Consider the following 14139-nt stretch of genomic DNA (forward strand, 5'->3'; position numbering starts at 1 on the left):
AGTGACCACAATCAACCAAGGGCGTTTAGCTGTTCCCATGAGAATAACAAATCATGTCACATCTTACTATTGTCCAAATGGAGTAAACATGAATAATCTCATTGTCATTCCTCGTGTCTCTCTATTTTTAAATCATCAACAACAATCTCTCAAATTCGTACTTTTGAACGCTCGGTCAATCTGCCAGAAGACTCTTTTGTTTAAGGTTTATATCGTGGAACATGAAATTGATTTTTTAGCTATTACTGAGACCTGGCTTTGTAATGATGTTTCTGACCACTTTTATTGTCGTGATATCTGCCCTGAAGGATACAGGATTGAACAGAAATGTGCTAGCTCAATTGCCTGAGGCTGCGCGTACCACTCCTATTCCCCAGAAATTACATTGGTTGCCTGTCGAGCAGAGGGTTATATTTAAGGTTTTGCTACTCACTTATAAAGCATTAAATAACTTAGCCCCTGTGTATATCAGTAACTGACTTGTGCGGTATGAACCATCAAGGAATCTAAGGTCAACCGAAACCCGGCCGCTGAAAACTACAACTGAAATCTACTAAGAAAAGGTTAGGAAGCATGGAAATGTAAAGACACCTTGCGCTTTTTATCTTCCTTTCCCACAGCGATTTCGAACTTTCTGTGCTTGGTGCGAATTTCACACTCATTATGCAAATTAGGTTGTCATGCAAGTTCAAATTTAAAACGCTTTAGCATTGTTACATTTTATCTTAAGTCTAAAATAAAAATGATCACACAAAAATAAAAAGTAGCTGAAAGTGGTGACTAAGTTGTTCCCGTGTACCCTGCCGTAAAGAAATCACTTGGAAATGATGTGGTGGCTCCAAAGTATATGCAAATTTGGTTGCCTCTTAAACTTGGTCTAATCGAGAAACTTTTTCACGTTTTTGAATCTAGCTTTTCTTCTATGGACGATTTAAAAAAGAAATATATGTAATTGAATACATTTGCTTGAACTTAAGGTGCTAATACCTAAACATGTTTGCATGTAAAAGTCAGCTGTTAATACGTGTGAAAGGCTTCTACAACTGATTAACACTGATATCGACAATTTGTGGCCAACGCATTCAATTCAATTAGCTTCTATTCTGTTTATTATCTTCTATTCGGCAACTGAAAGTTGAAAGGCGACATGGTTTAGCTTTGTAGGTTTTCAGCGTAGATTAATATATTCCTATCATATATGAGTGAAGTTAAATATTTAGTAACTTGTAATAGTTTGCGCGGCAAGAATTATAATCAAAAAATCAACTTTCGCTTTTTTATTACCCGTTCAAGCGACTGCAACAGGAATAGACAATTTTGTAAATAATTTTGGTGGCCTCGTTTAGTATCAATTTTGTAATTTAACATTAGGAGTATTTTTGGCAAGAAATTTCAGCGCTAGTTGTGTAGTGTTAATTTTGGCTAAACCCTAGCTTGCATAATTTAATTTTGCCACCATGTCTGACAAATCACAATTAAACCTATCTCAATAGAAAATGTTGTGCTTTCTATGACGCAAGTGTACAGACCTTTGTGGTGACTCAAGAGGAACATCGGGTATCATTAGCTTACTTCAATGCAATGACTCCATAGAGAGTCACCTTGCTTCCATCCATTTGTCACGAGAGACCATAACAGAGGGACAGCTTATCTTGGCGAGGGCTGGCCTTTTTGATTAAGACAAGTCGCTTGTTGTGCAAATGTCCGTATGCGCTAAGCATAGGCACACGTATGGGAAGTTCTGGCAACCCAGAACAGCCTGTCAGTATCCAGTACATCAAGTGCGTCCTGGTAGGAGCCAAAAAGGGGCAAAGAGGCGATATTCAGTGAATCTTGAGATGGCTAAAGCCATATATCAAATGTATGGTGTTCTTGTTCAAGTCAGTTCAGGTGTGTACAACAAATTGTAACTTTCTTACACACCTTTTGTTACATAACACAGGCGTTAAAACATTTCATCTTTTTTCTTTGCAAAATAGTTTACCTCAGTTTAGGATTTTTATATGGGATAGTTTTTCTTGTCGTGCGTGGAGGGGGAGGGTTATTGGCGTCTCCTGTCTGACTTCTTCGTGTCGTATCAGCTAACAGTTCTTTTTGCACTATTGCCGGATAATCCGTGTTCTAAAAATAGTTAACAAATAGATTCCATGTTGCCGTAAGCCTGTTCAGTAATAGATCACAGATGACGTCAAAATGTGGTAAGAACAAAAAAGTGGCACACAAGGCGATAGCCGAGTGTGTCACTGCTGTTCTTACCACATTTTGCGGGCACCTTCTGTGATCTTTACTGAACAAACCCACGGCAACATGGAATCTATTTGTTTTATATAGCAAAGAAAACGTAAAAGCTGACGGTGAAGTTCCCAAAGAAATGACCCTGAAGATTTCGGATTTCGGGAAACATACTGTGTTGTTACACCTCAACAAACAAAGGGAATATATTCATAAATAAGGCCCATCTTGATTAAAAAAATCAGGTCTGCTTCTGGGATACAACGGACAAGGTGATATCTGTTTTTCCCCCGCAACCCAATTCACAAAAGACTCCCTCAGAAAAACGAGGAGAAACATAAGAAATGGGGAGAAAATGGGAAAACTGCGAAGTATCACCTAACCCCCTCTCACTCAAAGACACATTTGTGGAGCAAAGCGATGTTCTTAATGTCACTGGTAAGGAAATTCATGTTGTGCTTGGGATGATGTTACATCCCGAATTTGTTAGGAACAGACACATTTTATCGCTTTTTCAGGGGCTAGGGAAGTTACAGTGCAGTACCTTACTTATATTGCATACTATTGAGAAATGAGAAACAGGATTAAACTCGAATCCTGCTATAATTTTTATACAATTGTTATGACTACTACTGTCTGACTATTTAAACAATTTACAGGTATTTGTGATAACTGCCGCAACCAACACAATGCTTCCGTGAAAGAAATGCCCTGGGTCTTACATGCTTTTTCGGAAAAGGAACCTAACCAGTCACCCAGTTGTGCGAGGTGAGTACATTTATTTTTAAAATCATTAACCATGCATGCCAGTAAACAAAAATATAAATAAACCTATGCCGTATGAACCACAGTTTCTAAGACCCAGGATGACACGTCAAATTGAAATCCCCATTCGTTTAAGAATGCAGCTGGGTATGTTGTCAAAATCCTATTTAATTAGTTTGAATCTGTTGGTAACAGCAATTTAATAAATTGGACATTTTTTATTTGCTGAAAATCATCATAAATGGCGTCAACAGAAGAAAAACGCAATTAAAAATTTCAATTAATATGGCAAAAACGCCATTCTCTATCACAATTGGACCCTGTCGTCACTTTGTTATTCCCATAGAGAAGTAACTTTTGCTTCGTTTATTGCATATTGGGTGTACAAATATACCTACCGTACTCGAGCATATGTCGTACCCGCATTTTTTAAAAATAATTGCTATGAAAAAATATATGTTCTTAATATTTTGCTTGCTCTCAAATAAAATTAATTTTCATTTTAAGGCCTTGTAAAGAAGCTGCGTTAACTCAGCTCGCGTCTTCAACATACTCTCCCCTAACACCCTGTGTTTCGAGGTGTGGCTGCAGCAGTGATGAAACGTGGACGCCCTCAGCTCTGCTTGCATTTGAAAACAGCATGCAAGAATTTGGACTGACTCCAGAGAATGTTGAAGGTCCAGTCCAAGTTTTCAACTCTTGTATGGACAGCCTTGCCAATGCTGTAAGAAAGCCTAGGATTGATCCTCTTCAATTGCAGGTAGCTTGCTGGGAAAACTGTTCTAATGCTGACAGATAAGCTGTTATCCATAACGCAGAAGAAGCGTGTCAGCTGATATGTGATGTAATAGCGCCAAATGATGGAAAGCAATTATTCCAAGCCATGGTGCAACGACAACAAAATAAGGGGGAAACTGGCGGTGCTGGTATCCAAGCCCTTGTAATTGCGTATCAGAAAGCACCTTCTAAATCTTTGAAAACAGAAATTCTGAGTATCTATGCCAATCGATTCACTACAAAAGAGCTTAAAGACATTCACAAGCCATTTGAAAAAATAAAGAAAGTTCGAGCTCAAACGAAGACTAGTGGGCCCGGAGTACCTGTTGAAAAAGTACCACAGCACAGAATCCGTCTGAACCAGCACCAGCTAGACCATTTTTTAGAGTTTACCATGAGGCCATATTACTACCAAGACGCAGCGTACGGTACTCGCACCCTTAAACTTGAGAGTGGTGAAGAACTTACTATGCCTAACGTCGTTCGCACCGTGGCCAGATGCACGATTATCAACCAGTACTTGGATCATTGCCAACAGACTGGATTTCAATCGATCAGCAGATCCACCATGTGGAGAGTACTTGAAGTTCAGGAAGCCTCGCAGAGAAAATCATTGAGAAGTCTTGATACTACAGCAGCTGATGGTGCAGATGGTTTTAAGGACTTGTTAAGAATCATGGACGAGTTAGAGCATGCTGGGGCTCTTAACGACTGGTGTGAAAAAGCTCAAAAGAGGCTACACGAAGGCAAGTTGTATCTCAAGACAACATATCGCGACCACTGCAGAGAGGATGGTAGCTGCTGCCCTGATCACTGTAGAGCGTTTGCATTGAGCGATGTCAGTGACACTGACTATAAAGACACATGCGGCCATAGTCACGACATGGCGTGTGGTAACTGTGAGAGTCTCAAAAGTGTTGTGGGAGAAGTAAAAGATGCCATTCCCGAGTACAAGACCCAGCTGGGTAAAGATCACGCAAATGACCTACAGTATGAAGCAACCGGTGCTGCCTCTAAAATCTTTGCATGGAAAGCGCATGTTGTCAGAGCGCAGAATCAAGATCAAGTTAAGCGCCAAATTCTCAACTCCCTTGAGGAAGACGAAGCATTTATAGTAGTTGATTGGGCAATGAAGTTCATGGCCATGAAGTTTCATGAGAAGCAGGCAGAGTGGTTTGCAAAGAGAGGAATCAATTGGCACGTGAGCAGCGTTATCACGAAACGAGACGAAAGCCTTGAAGTAACCTGCTACGTACACCTTGTCAACAGTTGTTGACAAGACTGGTTTGCAGTACTATCAATCCTGGAAAATCTCCTGTCCACCATAAAGCAAGGAAATCCAGAAGTTAAAAAAGTGTACCTGAGATCAGATGAGGCAGGGTGTTACCACAATAGCAAGCTAGTGTCGTCCTTTCAAGAACTCGGGTACCGCTCGGATTAAGATCGTGAGATACGACTACTCCGAGCCTCAGTCGGGAAAGGATATGTGTGACAGGATTTTGTGTCCGATGAAGGCAGCTATTAGAAGGTACTGCAACGAAGGCCATGACGTTGTCTCAGCTCAAGATATGTATACCGCCTTGAAAGAGAGACCAGTAAAGGGCACGACAGCGACGGTATGTGCAATGCAGGAGCAGTGCGCAATGCTGGAGATAAGCAAGATTCCGAACTATAGTAACCTGCACAACTTCAAGTTTACGCACGAAGGCCTACGTGTATGGAGAGCCTTCAATGTTGGTCCCGGGAAGTTTATCCCATGGAATGACATTGTAATTTGTCCCCCCAAAAAAAACAAATCTCTTGGATGAGATCCCATTCTTCCCTACTACCGCTAGGCGGTTTGCATTAAGAGAGCAAAGCAAAGCCGAGGTCAATGAGGAAAGGCTCTTCGAATGGCCTGAAACTAGCTGCACTGAAGAGTTTCAAAGTCAGGCCGACCTTGACCTCCATATGAATTTGTTTGATCATCGCACAATGCCGCAGCCCGTGAATGAGGGTCTCTATGATAAACTGAGGAGAGACTGGGTTGATCACTTCCAGACATTGACTTTGCAAAGTGAAAGTTCAAGCGGAGCAACAACGACGGAGACAGAATCCCTGATAAGTACCTCACAATTGCAAATGGGATGGGCACTTCAAAAAAAACACGCAAGTGTGAGATTTTCTCAAAAGGTTAGGCAGTATCTGATACAGAAGTTTAACATCGGACAAGGCACTGGTAAAAAAGAAGATCCAGCCCAGGTTGCGAAGGATATGCGGACTGATTCCACAATAGAGGGAGAGAGAATGTTCGATAGAACGGAATGGCTCTCGAATTGCCAAATTCAAGGTTTCTTTTCGAGATTGTCTGTAAGCATCAAACAGGGAAGTCAGAAGGGAATAGAGTTAATGAGTGGAGGTGAGCAAGATACAGACACAGAAGAGGACGACGATTTAGCAGAGTACGCTTGCAAGTTAGACGAGGAGCATTTGAGAGAAACAAGAGAAGCTGTCCTGGGGAAAGTAGGTTTGACCCACCCGATCTTGTACGATATTTACGATCTGTGCACGTTTGCAAGAGAGGCGAAGCTACCAACTTTCAAGGTCAAGATGCTTAGAGAGATCTGTACACATTTCGACGTCCCATTTGGATCCAGAGATACCAAGGCAGTTCTTGTTACAAAAGTGAAGGAAATGGTTTCAGAATGTAGTTGTAACACCCAACCATAATGACAGTCAAAGACACTGTTATTTAAAAAAAATAGGCAGGTGACTACACGTTTTCTTGAAACTTGCTCCTGAAAGGGATTGTTTTTTGTATATAACTGATCTGGGACGAGACTACGTATTAGTGGTACCCGTAAGAGTTTAGACCGGATTCCCTGTGAGAAATGGCCCCACCCCGGGGGCATCGACCTGTCGGATCCAAATTTAGGGAGCATGCGCAGCGATTTTGCTTACCTTGCCTATGTATAAAATTCATTCTCGTCACCAGAGCCTTGTATCGACCCAAGGCTCTGGGAAACTCTGTCTAGGAGAACATGCTCCGTAGGATTCTTGTATCCAAAAATTGGCTGTTTGAAGCTTACGGCGCCTGCTCACTCCTCGTGCAACCATGAACTGACCCATTACAGATGCTTTTGATTGTTCTTCACGAAAACCAACGAGAAGACAGTTTGTTTCAGGGTTCCCCAGAGCTCTTCTCCCCCTCAGTCAAGAGAAGAGTTCTGGGGTCGAGATTGGTATAAAATTGTAACATGGCAGAAAATTGTCCTGGTTATGCGCATGCTCCAAACTTGTGACTTCATATAAAATATGTTATATGTTATACGTATATCATCAAAACGACATTGAACGTCACTTCTCAAGAAAGCGATTGAAACGGATTTCACGACCACTAATACCCTTTAGGGTCATTTGGTGTTTTATGCGGCTGTAATGTATTGAAAGCAGTTTCAGAAGTAATAGGGGCTCTGCTTCATAGGGAAAAGGTCAAATTAACTGCCCCTGAGAGGGATCTGAGTATATATAGCTATTAGGTCAGGCCACCCTCACCACACATTGTACACAACCCATCCCCATCCTTGTGTTGAGTTTTTGATCATCCTGATTCCCGCTCTTCTGTATTATAGTAAAAGATCTGAGAGTCATCTGAGTGATTTGGTTACGAAAACGTTATTAAATAAAGAAGTACTTGGTTAGGAGAACAATAATTGTCCACCAAGTCGATGCTCATTTTGAAGTGTTTTCCAAATGCATCGCAATTCCATTATAACCAAAGAGCAGGCAAAAGTTTCAGTGTAAGATAATGAGTATTGCTAAAGCGAATACACACCGGACGAACCAGCACACATTGGTTGACTTTGCAGTTTTTGGAGCGGATAAGGAGGTAAAATCTTTGTGGCTTGTGCAACGCAGCTGAGATTATGAAGGTCACGATGTTGTCGATTTCAGTTACTGCGTTCTGTCAAGATTTGATATCAATTTTCAAGTTTTAACTTCAGCTAAATGGTACGTTTCATTTTAGAAACATCAGTAGAAAATGGAAAGAAAGAATCAAAACACTAGAAAGGTTTTGTAAACTGACCGGTCTCTAAATAGGACTAGTAGAGGTAATAGAACGTGACATAAATTTGCAGATATTCCGACCACGTTTTCCTGACTTTTCCACAGAGCGTCTGGAGATCACTGCTAATAATTCAGCAATGCTCCCTATCTAAACCGTTTCTGAGTTTTAGTTTTTGTCGGATCCCTGTATCTTAAATGTGGCATGGTTAATTTTTGAATGAAAACAATCTGAATTAGCGTGACAACCTTATTTGCATAATGAAGTGTGAGCTTCGCGCAAAGCACAGAAAGTTCAAAGTCGCTGTGGAAAAGGAAGATAAAAAGCACAAGGTGTTTTTGCATTTCTATGCTTCCTAACCCTTGTTTAGAGGAATTCAGTTGGAGTTTTGAGCGGCTGGGTCTGCACTTGGGAAATAAGCGCCAGCGAAGACAAGCTATTTTCGCAGGTTTTCAGAAAGTGATATAACGGGTGGTAATAGATAGGTTTTCAGGATCCCCCAAAACATAATATATCAAAAGTAACGTGCGTTTCTTACCTTTGAAGGATCACTTAATCTAAGGATAATAACAATTTTTTGTTACGTTTGGTGGTCTTTGAGCAGTGAGCTTGTCAATTTAGGCAATTTTGCGTCCTTGAAACGCTCAAATTTAGGCGTTTTCCGGCTATGATTGTTTTGAACTCTAAAAAAATTATTTTGACGCATTTGCAAAAAACTTAAGTCTTTACATTTACTTATGACACAAGATAGTTCACTGAGAAAACTTTGAGAGAAATACCCGAAATGCAGTGGACCGCTTTTAGAGAGACTGCCACTTAATTCTTTTAGGTTTCCTATTTACTTAACGAATCCTCTACTGAACATCGCTGTTGTCTCAGGTTTGCAGGGCGACAATTCATAGTAGCGAAATATAATCTGTATTAGATATTATTGCGTTCGCTGCCTAATATTAGCTTTTGATTCATAACAAGTACAGACAAACTTTCCGGTCTTGCAAATCACTTTATTTACAATCCATTCAAAGAAAAAAATACAATTCTATCGACTATATTTCTAGTAATCGTACTAGGGCCAATGTTACAAGCTTACATTCTATCCATGTACACATTGTAAAAAATTTGCATGCGATGTAAAACGATATTAACTGTCAACCAGTGTAAACAAACATTGCTGTGTAAGGCCAAGTAAAAAAAAAACACGTTTCTCGTCCCTGCCCGCTTCATTTTTCAGCACCGCCTCTCTTTTTTTATTATTTTTTATGAGCAAAAACCAACAGGTGCCACTTTTTTACCTTGTACTTAGTTCTCCTCTGTCTCATACAAAGAAAACTCAAAATAGAGAGATGGCATTTGTCTGTGTCCTTATTCGAACTCAGGGTAAAATACTAAAGACATGGTACACAAGGTCAGTAGTAGATAGGACAATCACCTTACAGGATTTATTTTGTAAGTTTGCATCCAACGAATTTGAGAACGGAGGGAAGAACATCGATATTCGAACAACACAGGTGAGGAATGCAAATAGCTTTATATTATAAAATTATTCTGTGTCATGAAATATTCATAATATCCACTTGAAATAAATATCATAGCTCTAAATTAATAACATCTCAATTTGACCTCCAACTCTTGCACTAGATTTGTATCTCTATTTAAACTCAATACATACAAAATAGTTGCGGCTTATAAAGAGCAGTTCACAAACCACGTTCAAGCCAATGTGCAAGACGTGTTCAGTGGTTTTCCTCACAAATAGTCGCCATTTTATTCTGCTGTAAAAATGGAGATCTTCGTTGACATACAACAAATCTGTAAGCAACATTTTGAGTCACTATTCATGGATACATTTACACCAAGTGATATGCCTGAAGCAGATGTACACAACTTAAGATATCATATAACGCAATCAATTGTTAGGCATTTCATGGAAGAGAGTCATTATGAAGGTTTGATTCACCCTCGAATCAGGCCACTACTGGAAAAGTCAGAAGAAATGGGGGCTGTTCTGTACGATCATATGAAACTTTCCCTTGGTGGTGGAGTGCAATTAACAGATCGAGGCAAACAGTTGACAGCCAGGCAGAAAGAAGAAGATATATTTGTGATGTTTGAAGAGAAGGAACCAGATACATAGACAACTTTCATAAATGGCGACCTACTTTATATTCTTTTGTATTTATGTTAACTAGACCTACTGCCCTCGTTTTGAAACAAATATTCTTTTGAAATTTGCTCGCCGTAGCGAGGCTAGTAGGGCTTATTAGCATTAAAACAAAAGAATATTTTATTTGGCCGCCATTATGAAAGAGGTCTATACCCTAGCGACTGTGACACAAAAATTTTAAGTGATACAGAGCTGCCTTGAATCAATCAAGCTGAACTTCTTCAACCAGCGAAATATTGTTTTGATATGAATGGTTCTTTTACTTAATAGCAGACAAACATGTTGCATTTGTTGTCAAACTGACATCATCACACAGACTTGTAACTTGTGTTCTAAATGAATTGGGCACATAGGATTGTACTGTTTCGATGAGAAACTCTGCAGTAATGTGCTGCATTGAGGAAACAGTCAATTGGTTGTGCTGAGGGCTTTGTCTGTTTTGGTTGCTGGACTATTTACTTCAGCTCCTGTGTTTTATAGATTCCATTGTTATAATTAAAAAGCCTAATGTTTACTTATTACATTTGTTTAGTTATTAAGAAGGTGTATGCCGACTTTGTATTAAATGTTGCTAAAACTGACATAAAAATCATGTTTGGCTTTTATATATTTCTATAAAGTTTTGTTTGAGATCCAGATCTTATACACTATGTATTGTAATAAACACCTAAATCAATGCAATTGTTGACTCCAAAATTCATGGTAGGATATTCAAAATGTTGCTTTGAACTTAAGTTTTCTGTTTCTTGTTGTAATTAATACAAGTTGAATGATATTTATTGACTTATTGTTTCCATTTATTTATTTGTTTTGTTTATCACACTTGATACTCTGGGGGAAGGTCACAAACTGCTAGCAGTATTCCATATGAATGAATGGATGAATGAATGAATTCAACGAATACATCTGAAGAACAAGATGCAGGGAGGTTATGTGAAGACTCTCCAGCAGCACAAGCTGTTAATCCCTCCCACCTTATGATGTCTACTCAAAGAAGCAGCAGACATTTGCCTCCTCTATATGAAGAACATACAAAGAAGACAGCACTTAAGAATGATATTTTGAAGTGGCTGGAAAAGAACGAGTTAGGTTGGAGCCCTGACGAGTGCAAATAACAAGGGGAAGCATTTCTTGGAGCACTGGGAGACACACTATGGGAGCTAGATGGGCATGCAAAATCCTTGGAGGATCGTGGATGTCCTTTCCCCACCATGTTTGAGCTTTTCAGGGCTACAATAAACCAGAGAAATCAAAGCACTGAAAACGTTCCCTAGGAAATCTCGAATAACACAAGACGCAGCAGCTCTCCCAGAAGTTATTCCGATTATTCGGCTCTTCCTATCTAAAACGAAAGGCGTGGAAAGCGGTATATGAGAGTTTGTTACGCCTTGCCGACAGTTTGAGAAAAAATGCGTACTATCTGGAAAAGAAAGCCACAGCAAGTAAAGGTGTCCATGCAAGTAAAGTCCAGCACACTGTTGTTGACGAGTGGAAAGTGTACTCTCTACATACCAACATAACTCCAACTAAGAAGGCAAGGTATAATATCCTGCACGAAGCCTTACTTCACGCCCAACTGTATGACCTGTATGATCCAATATTTGAAATGAGTTTGTGGACGAGTTTGTTGCCCTGTGTAAAGTTGTGTGGTATTCGTATACAGGAAGCAACTCCCATTTCTGGATGATTCTGAGACAGCCCTGTTACAGAAGAATGACAGGATCAAAGAGACTCTGAGATCAAAGAGACTCTATGAGAAAGGAATTTATTCAGCATTTGGGCAGAGCTACTGGTATGAAAAGTGGCATTTTACGTGAAGCTTACAGAGAATTGACGGGTGATCAATCTGCCCCTAAAACGCTTTCCGAGGAAAAAGTGGATGAAAGAATCTGACATCTTTTTGATAATGAAGATTCAGACTTAGTATGAGATTTAAGAGCAATGAACAGCGGGCAACCTGAACAGTATTCAGATTCTCTAACTAGGTGTGAAGAGTTTGTGAAGGCAAAAGTGGAAACTGCAGTAGATGATCGGCGCCATGACCAGGTCGACAAAGATGGGCAAGCAATCACACATCTGGCAATGGCCATGAGTGCTCGCGACTTGCATGAGCAGGTTGCTAAGGAGTGCCCAGAGGGAACTGCTATTCATTTGGTCCAGTGGCTTCGACTGCAGTTTTGGCCTAATCGTGCTTCTGCTGCAGCACATAAAAAAACTGGCTGGAATTTTGCGTCAAGTTTCGAGAAATAACAACTTTCGTTTGTGAGGACGATGAACACACTGTCAAGGTTGGCGAGCCAGACTACCCTGTGGCAGCAGTAGAGAGAGGGAAGAGAGTTGTAGTTGAAATCAACCAGACAATGATGGTTGGTGACCATGATTTTACCAAATTTTCATTGTCACCATCAGTTGGTTTGGACGTGGAGATCCCACAAAATATGGATGGTAGCTTTTACGATGGCCAGAAGCACGTTGGTCTTAAAGAAAATGCCTTTCAAAAGTCAACGGCATTGAGACACGCTAGTGAACTTGATAAGGTTTTGAGTGAAGATGGCAAGAATAATCCCGTAGTGTACCATTACCACAACGGAGGACCTGATCACAACTTGCGCTTTCCTCGCACACAACTGGCACAGGTTGCTTATTTCATGCAAAGAAATCTAGATCTCTTAATTCTTGTCCCGACACCCCCTAATCATAGCTGGAAGAACCCAGCAGAAAGGGTTATGTCAAATCTCTATTTGGCACTTCAAGGAATTGGTGTGATGAGGGTCAGAACGAAATCAATGGAGCAGCATTTGCAAGCAGCAAATAGTTTGAAGTCAATCCGAGATTTATCAAAGTAGTATGCAACCCTTGAGGACAGCATAGAGCCTTGCAAAACACTTATCGCCAGTGTTTTCTCGTGTCTAAAGCTCAAAGGCAAAAATTTCAAAGTTTTCAGCGCGGCCACAAATGGGGAACTCTTGTAGCTTGCGAACCAACTGAAACGCATTGATGGGGAATTTGATCCGAACACACTACCTCCATCTTCGCAACCATCCCAACCTGTTAAGCTGTCCTTGAGGCTGCAACAGTTCATTGATAACCACTGTGTGAAAGGTCATTACCAGTTTAGCATCAAGAAGTGTTCAGATGAAGAGTGTGTGTGTGGTGCACGAAGGACTTCGCAAGAAGAGTTTTCACAGCTTCACCACCTACAGTGTACCATTCCTAGTTCCCCGACGAGATGAATACCCTCACTTTGAGGTGAACATGGCATGACGTGTATTTAAATACAAACGGTTTATCTGATCATAACTGATGAATAGATATATTTATGTTTTGCCTTTTTCGCCTTCGTCACAGAAAGCAAATAACATGAAGATAGTAGTTCAGGTAAGTTTGTTTGTGACTATCGATCTTATGAATTGTATATGTAAGCTTTATTGTACTCATAAATGTGGAATTGAGGTCGAGTTAGTAATTCGAGAGGACTTTTACCCGCTCTGAAGTGAATGCCAGGAAAAGGGATGCAAGTCACACAAGAAAATCACCAGAGCTTTCAGGGGGGCTAAATCATAGTCCTGTTTAAGGTTTTCCTATTGCGATATAGATGGTATGATGCCTCATGTTGCTGTTTAAAACACATCACAGAAAAATCAAGTCTGTTATCGTAACACAAAAAAAGTGTAACTTCTTGCAGCTGTGTGAACGCCGAGAAGGTGTTCGGTCGTTCACTAGTTTGGAGTAACTTTACACCAAACTGGTGTTACTATCACATCACGGCAATTTTGACTGTTTAAAAACACCTTTTCAGTGTCACAGGGTCCGACATTGCGACTGACTGGACGCCAATGCGACCAAAAATTGAGCATTGGCGACCAGAAATTTAGAACTGGTCGCCAGCAGGCGACTAACCTTTTGTCCCCTCGGCACTTGGAATTCCAAGGTAAATCTGCTTTTTTTAAAAGAAAACATAAAGTTGCTGTGGAGAATTGTAGTAAAACGAAGCAACGATTTTACGATCGCCATAATTACTCACCGCCATATTGTTTCAGCGGCTTCTTGCAATTCTGATATCGTGGGCGAAAACGTGACGTGGCGAAAATCGTGAATACTTTACCTAAATACCAGTAAACGGAAAAAATGCCAGTAACAAAACAAGAGGCCCAAA

Source organism: Montipora foliosa, chromosome 8 (genome assembly GCF_036669935.1).
Source record: "Montipora foliosa isolate CH-2021 chromosome 8, ASM3666993v2, whole genome shotgun sequence".
Lineage (NCBI taxonomy): Eukaryota > Metazoa > Cnidaria > Anthozoa > Scleractinia > Acroporidae > Montipora > Montipora foliosa.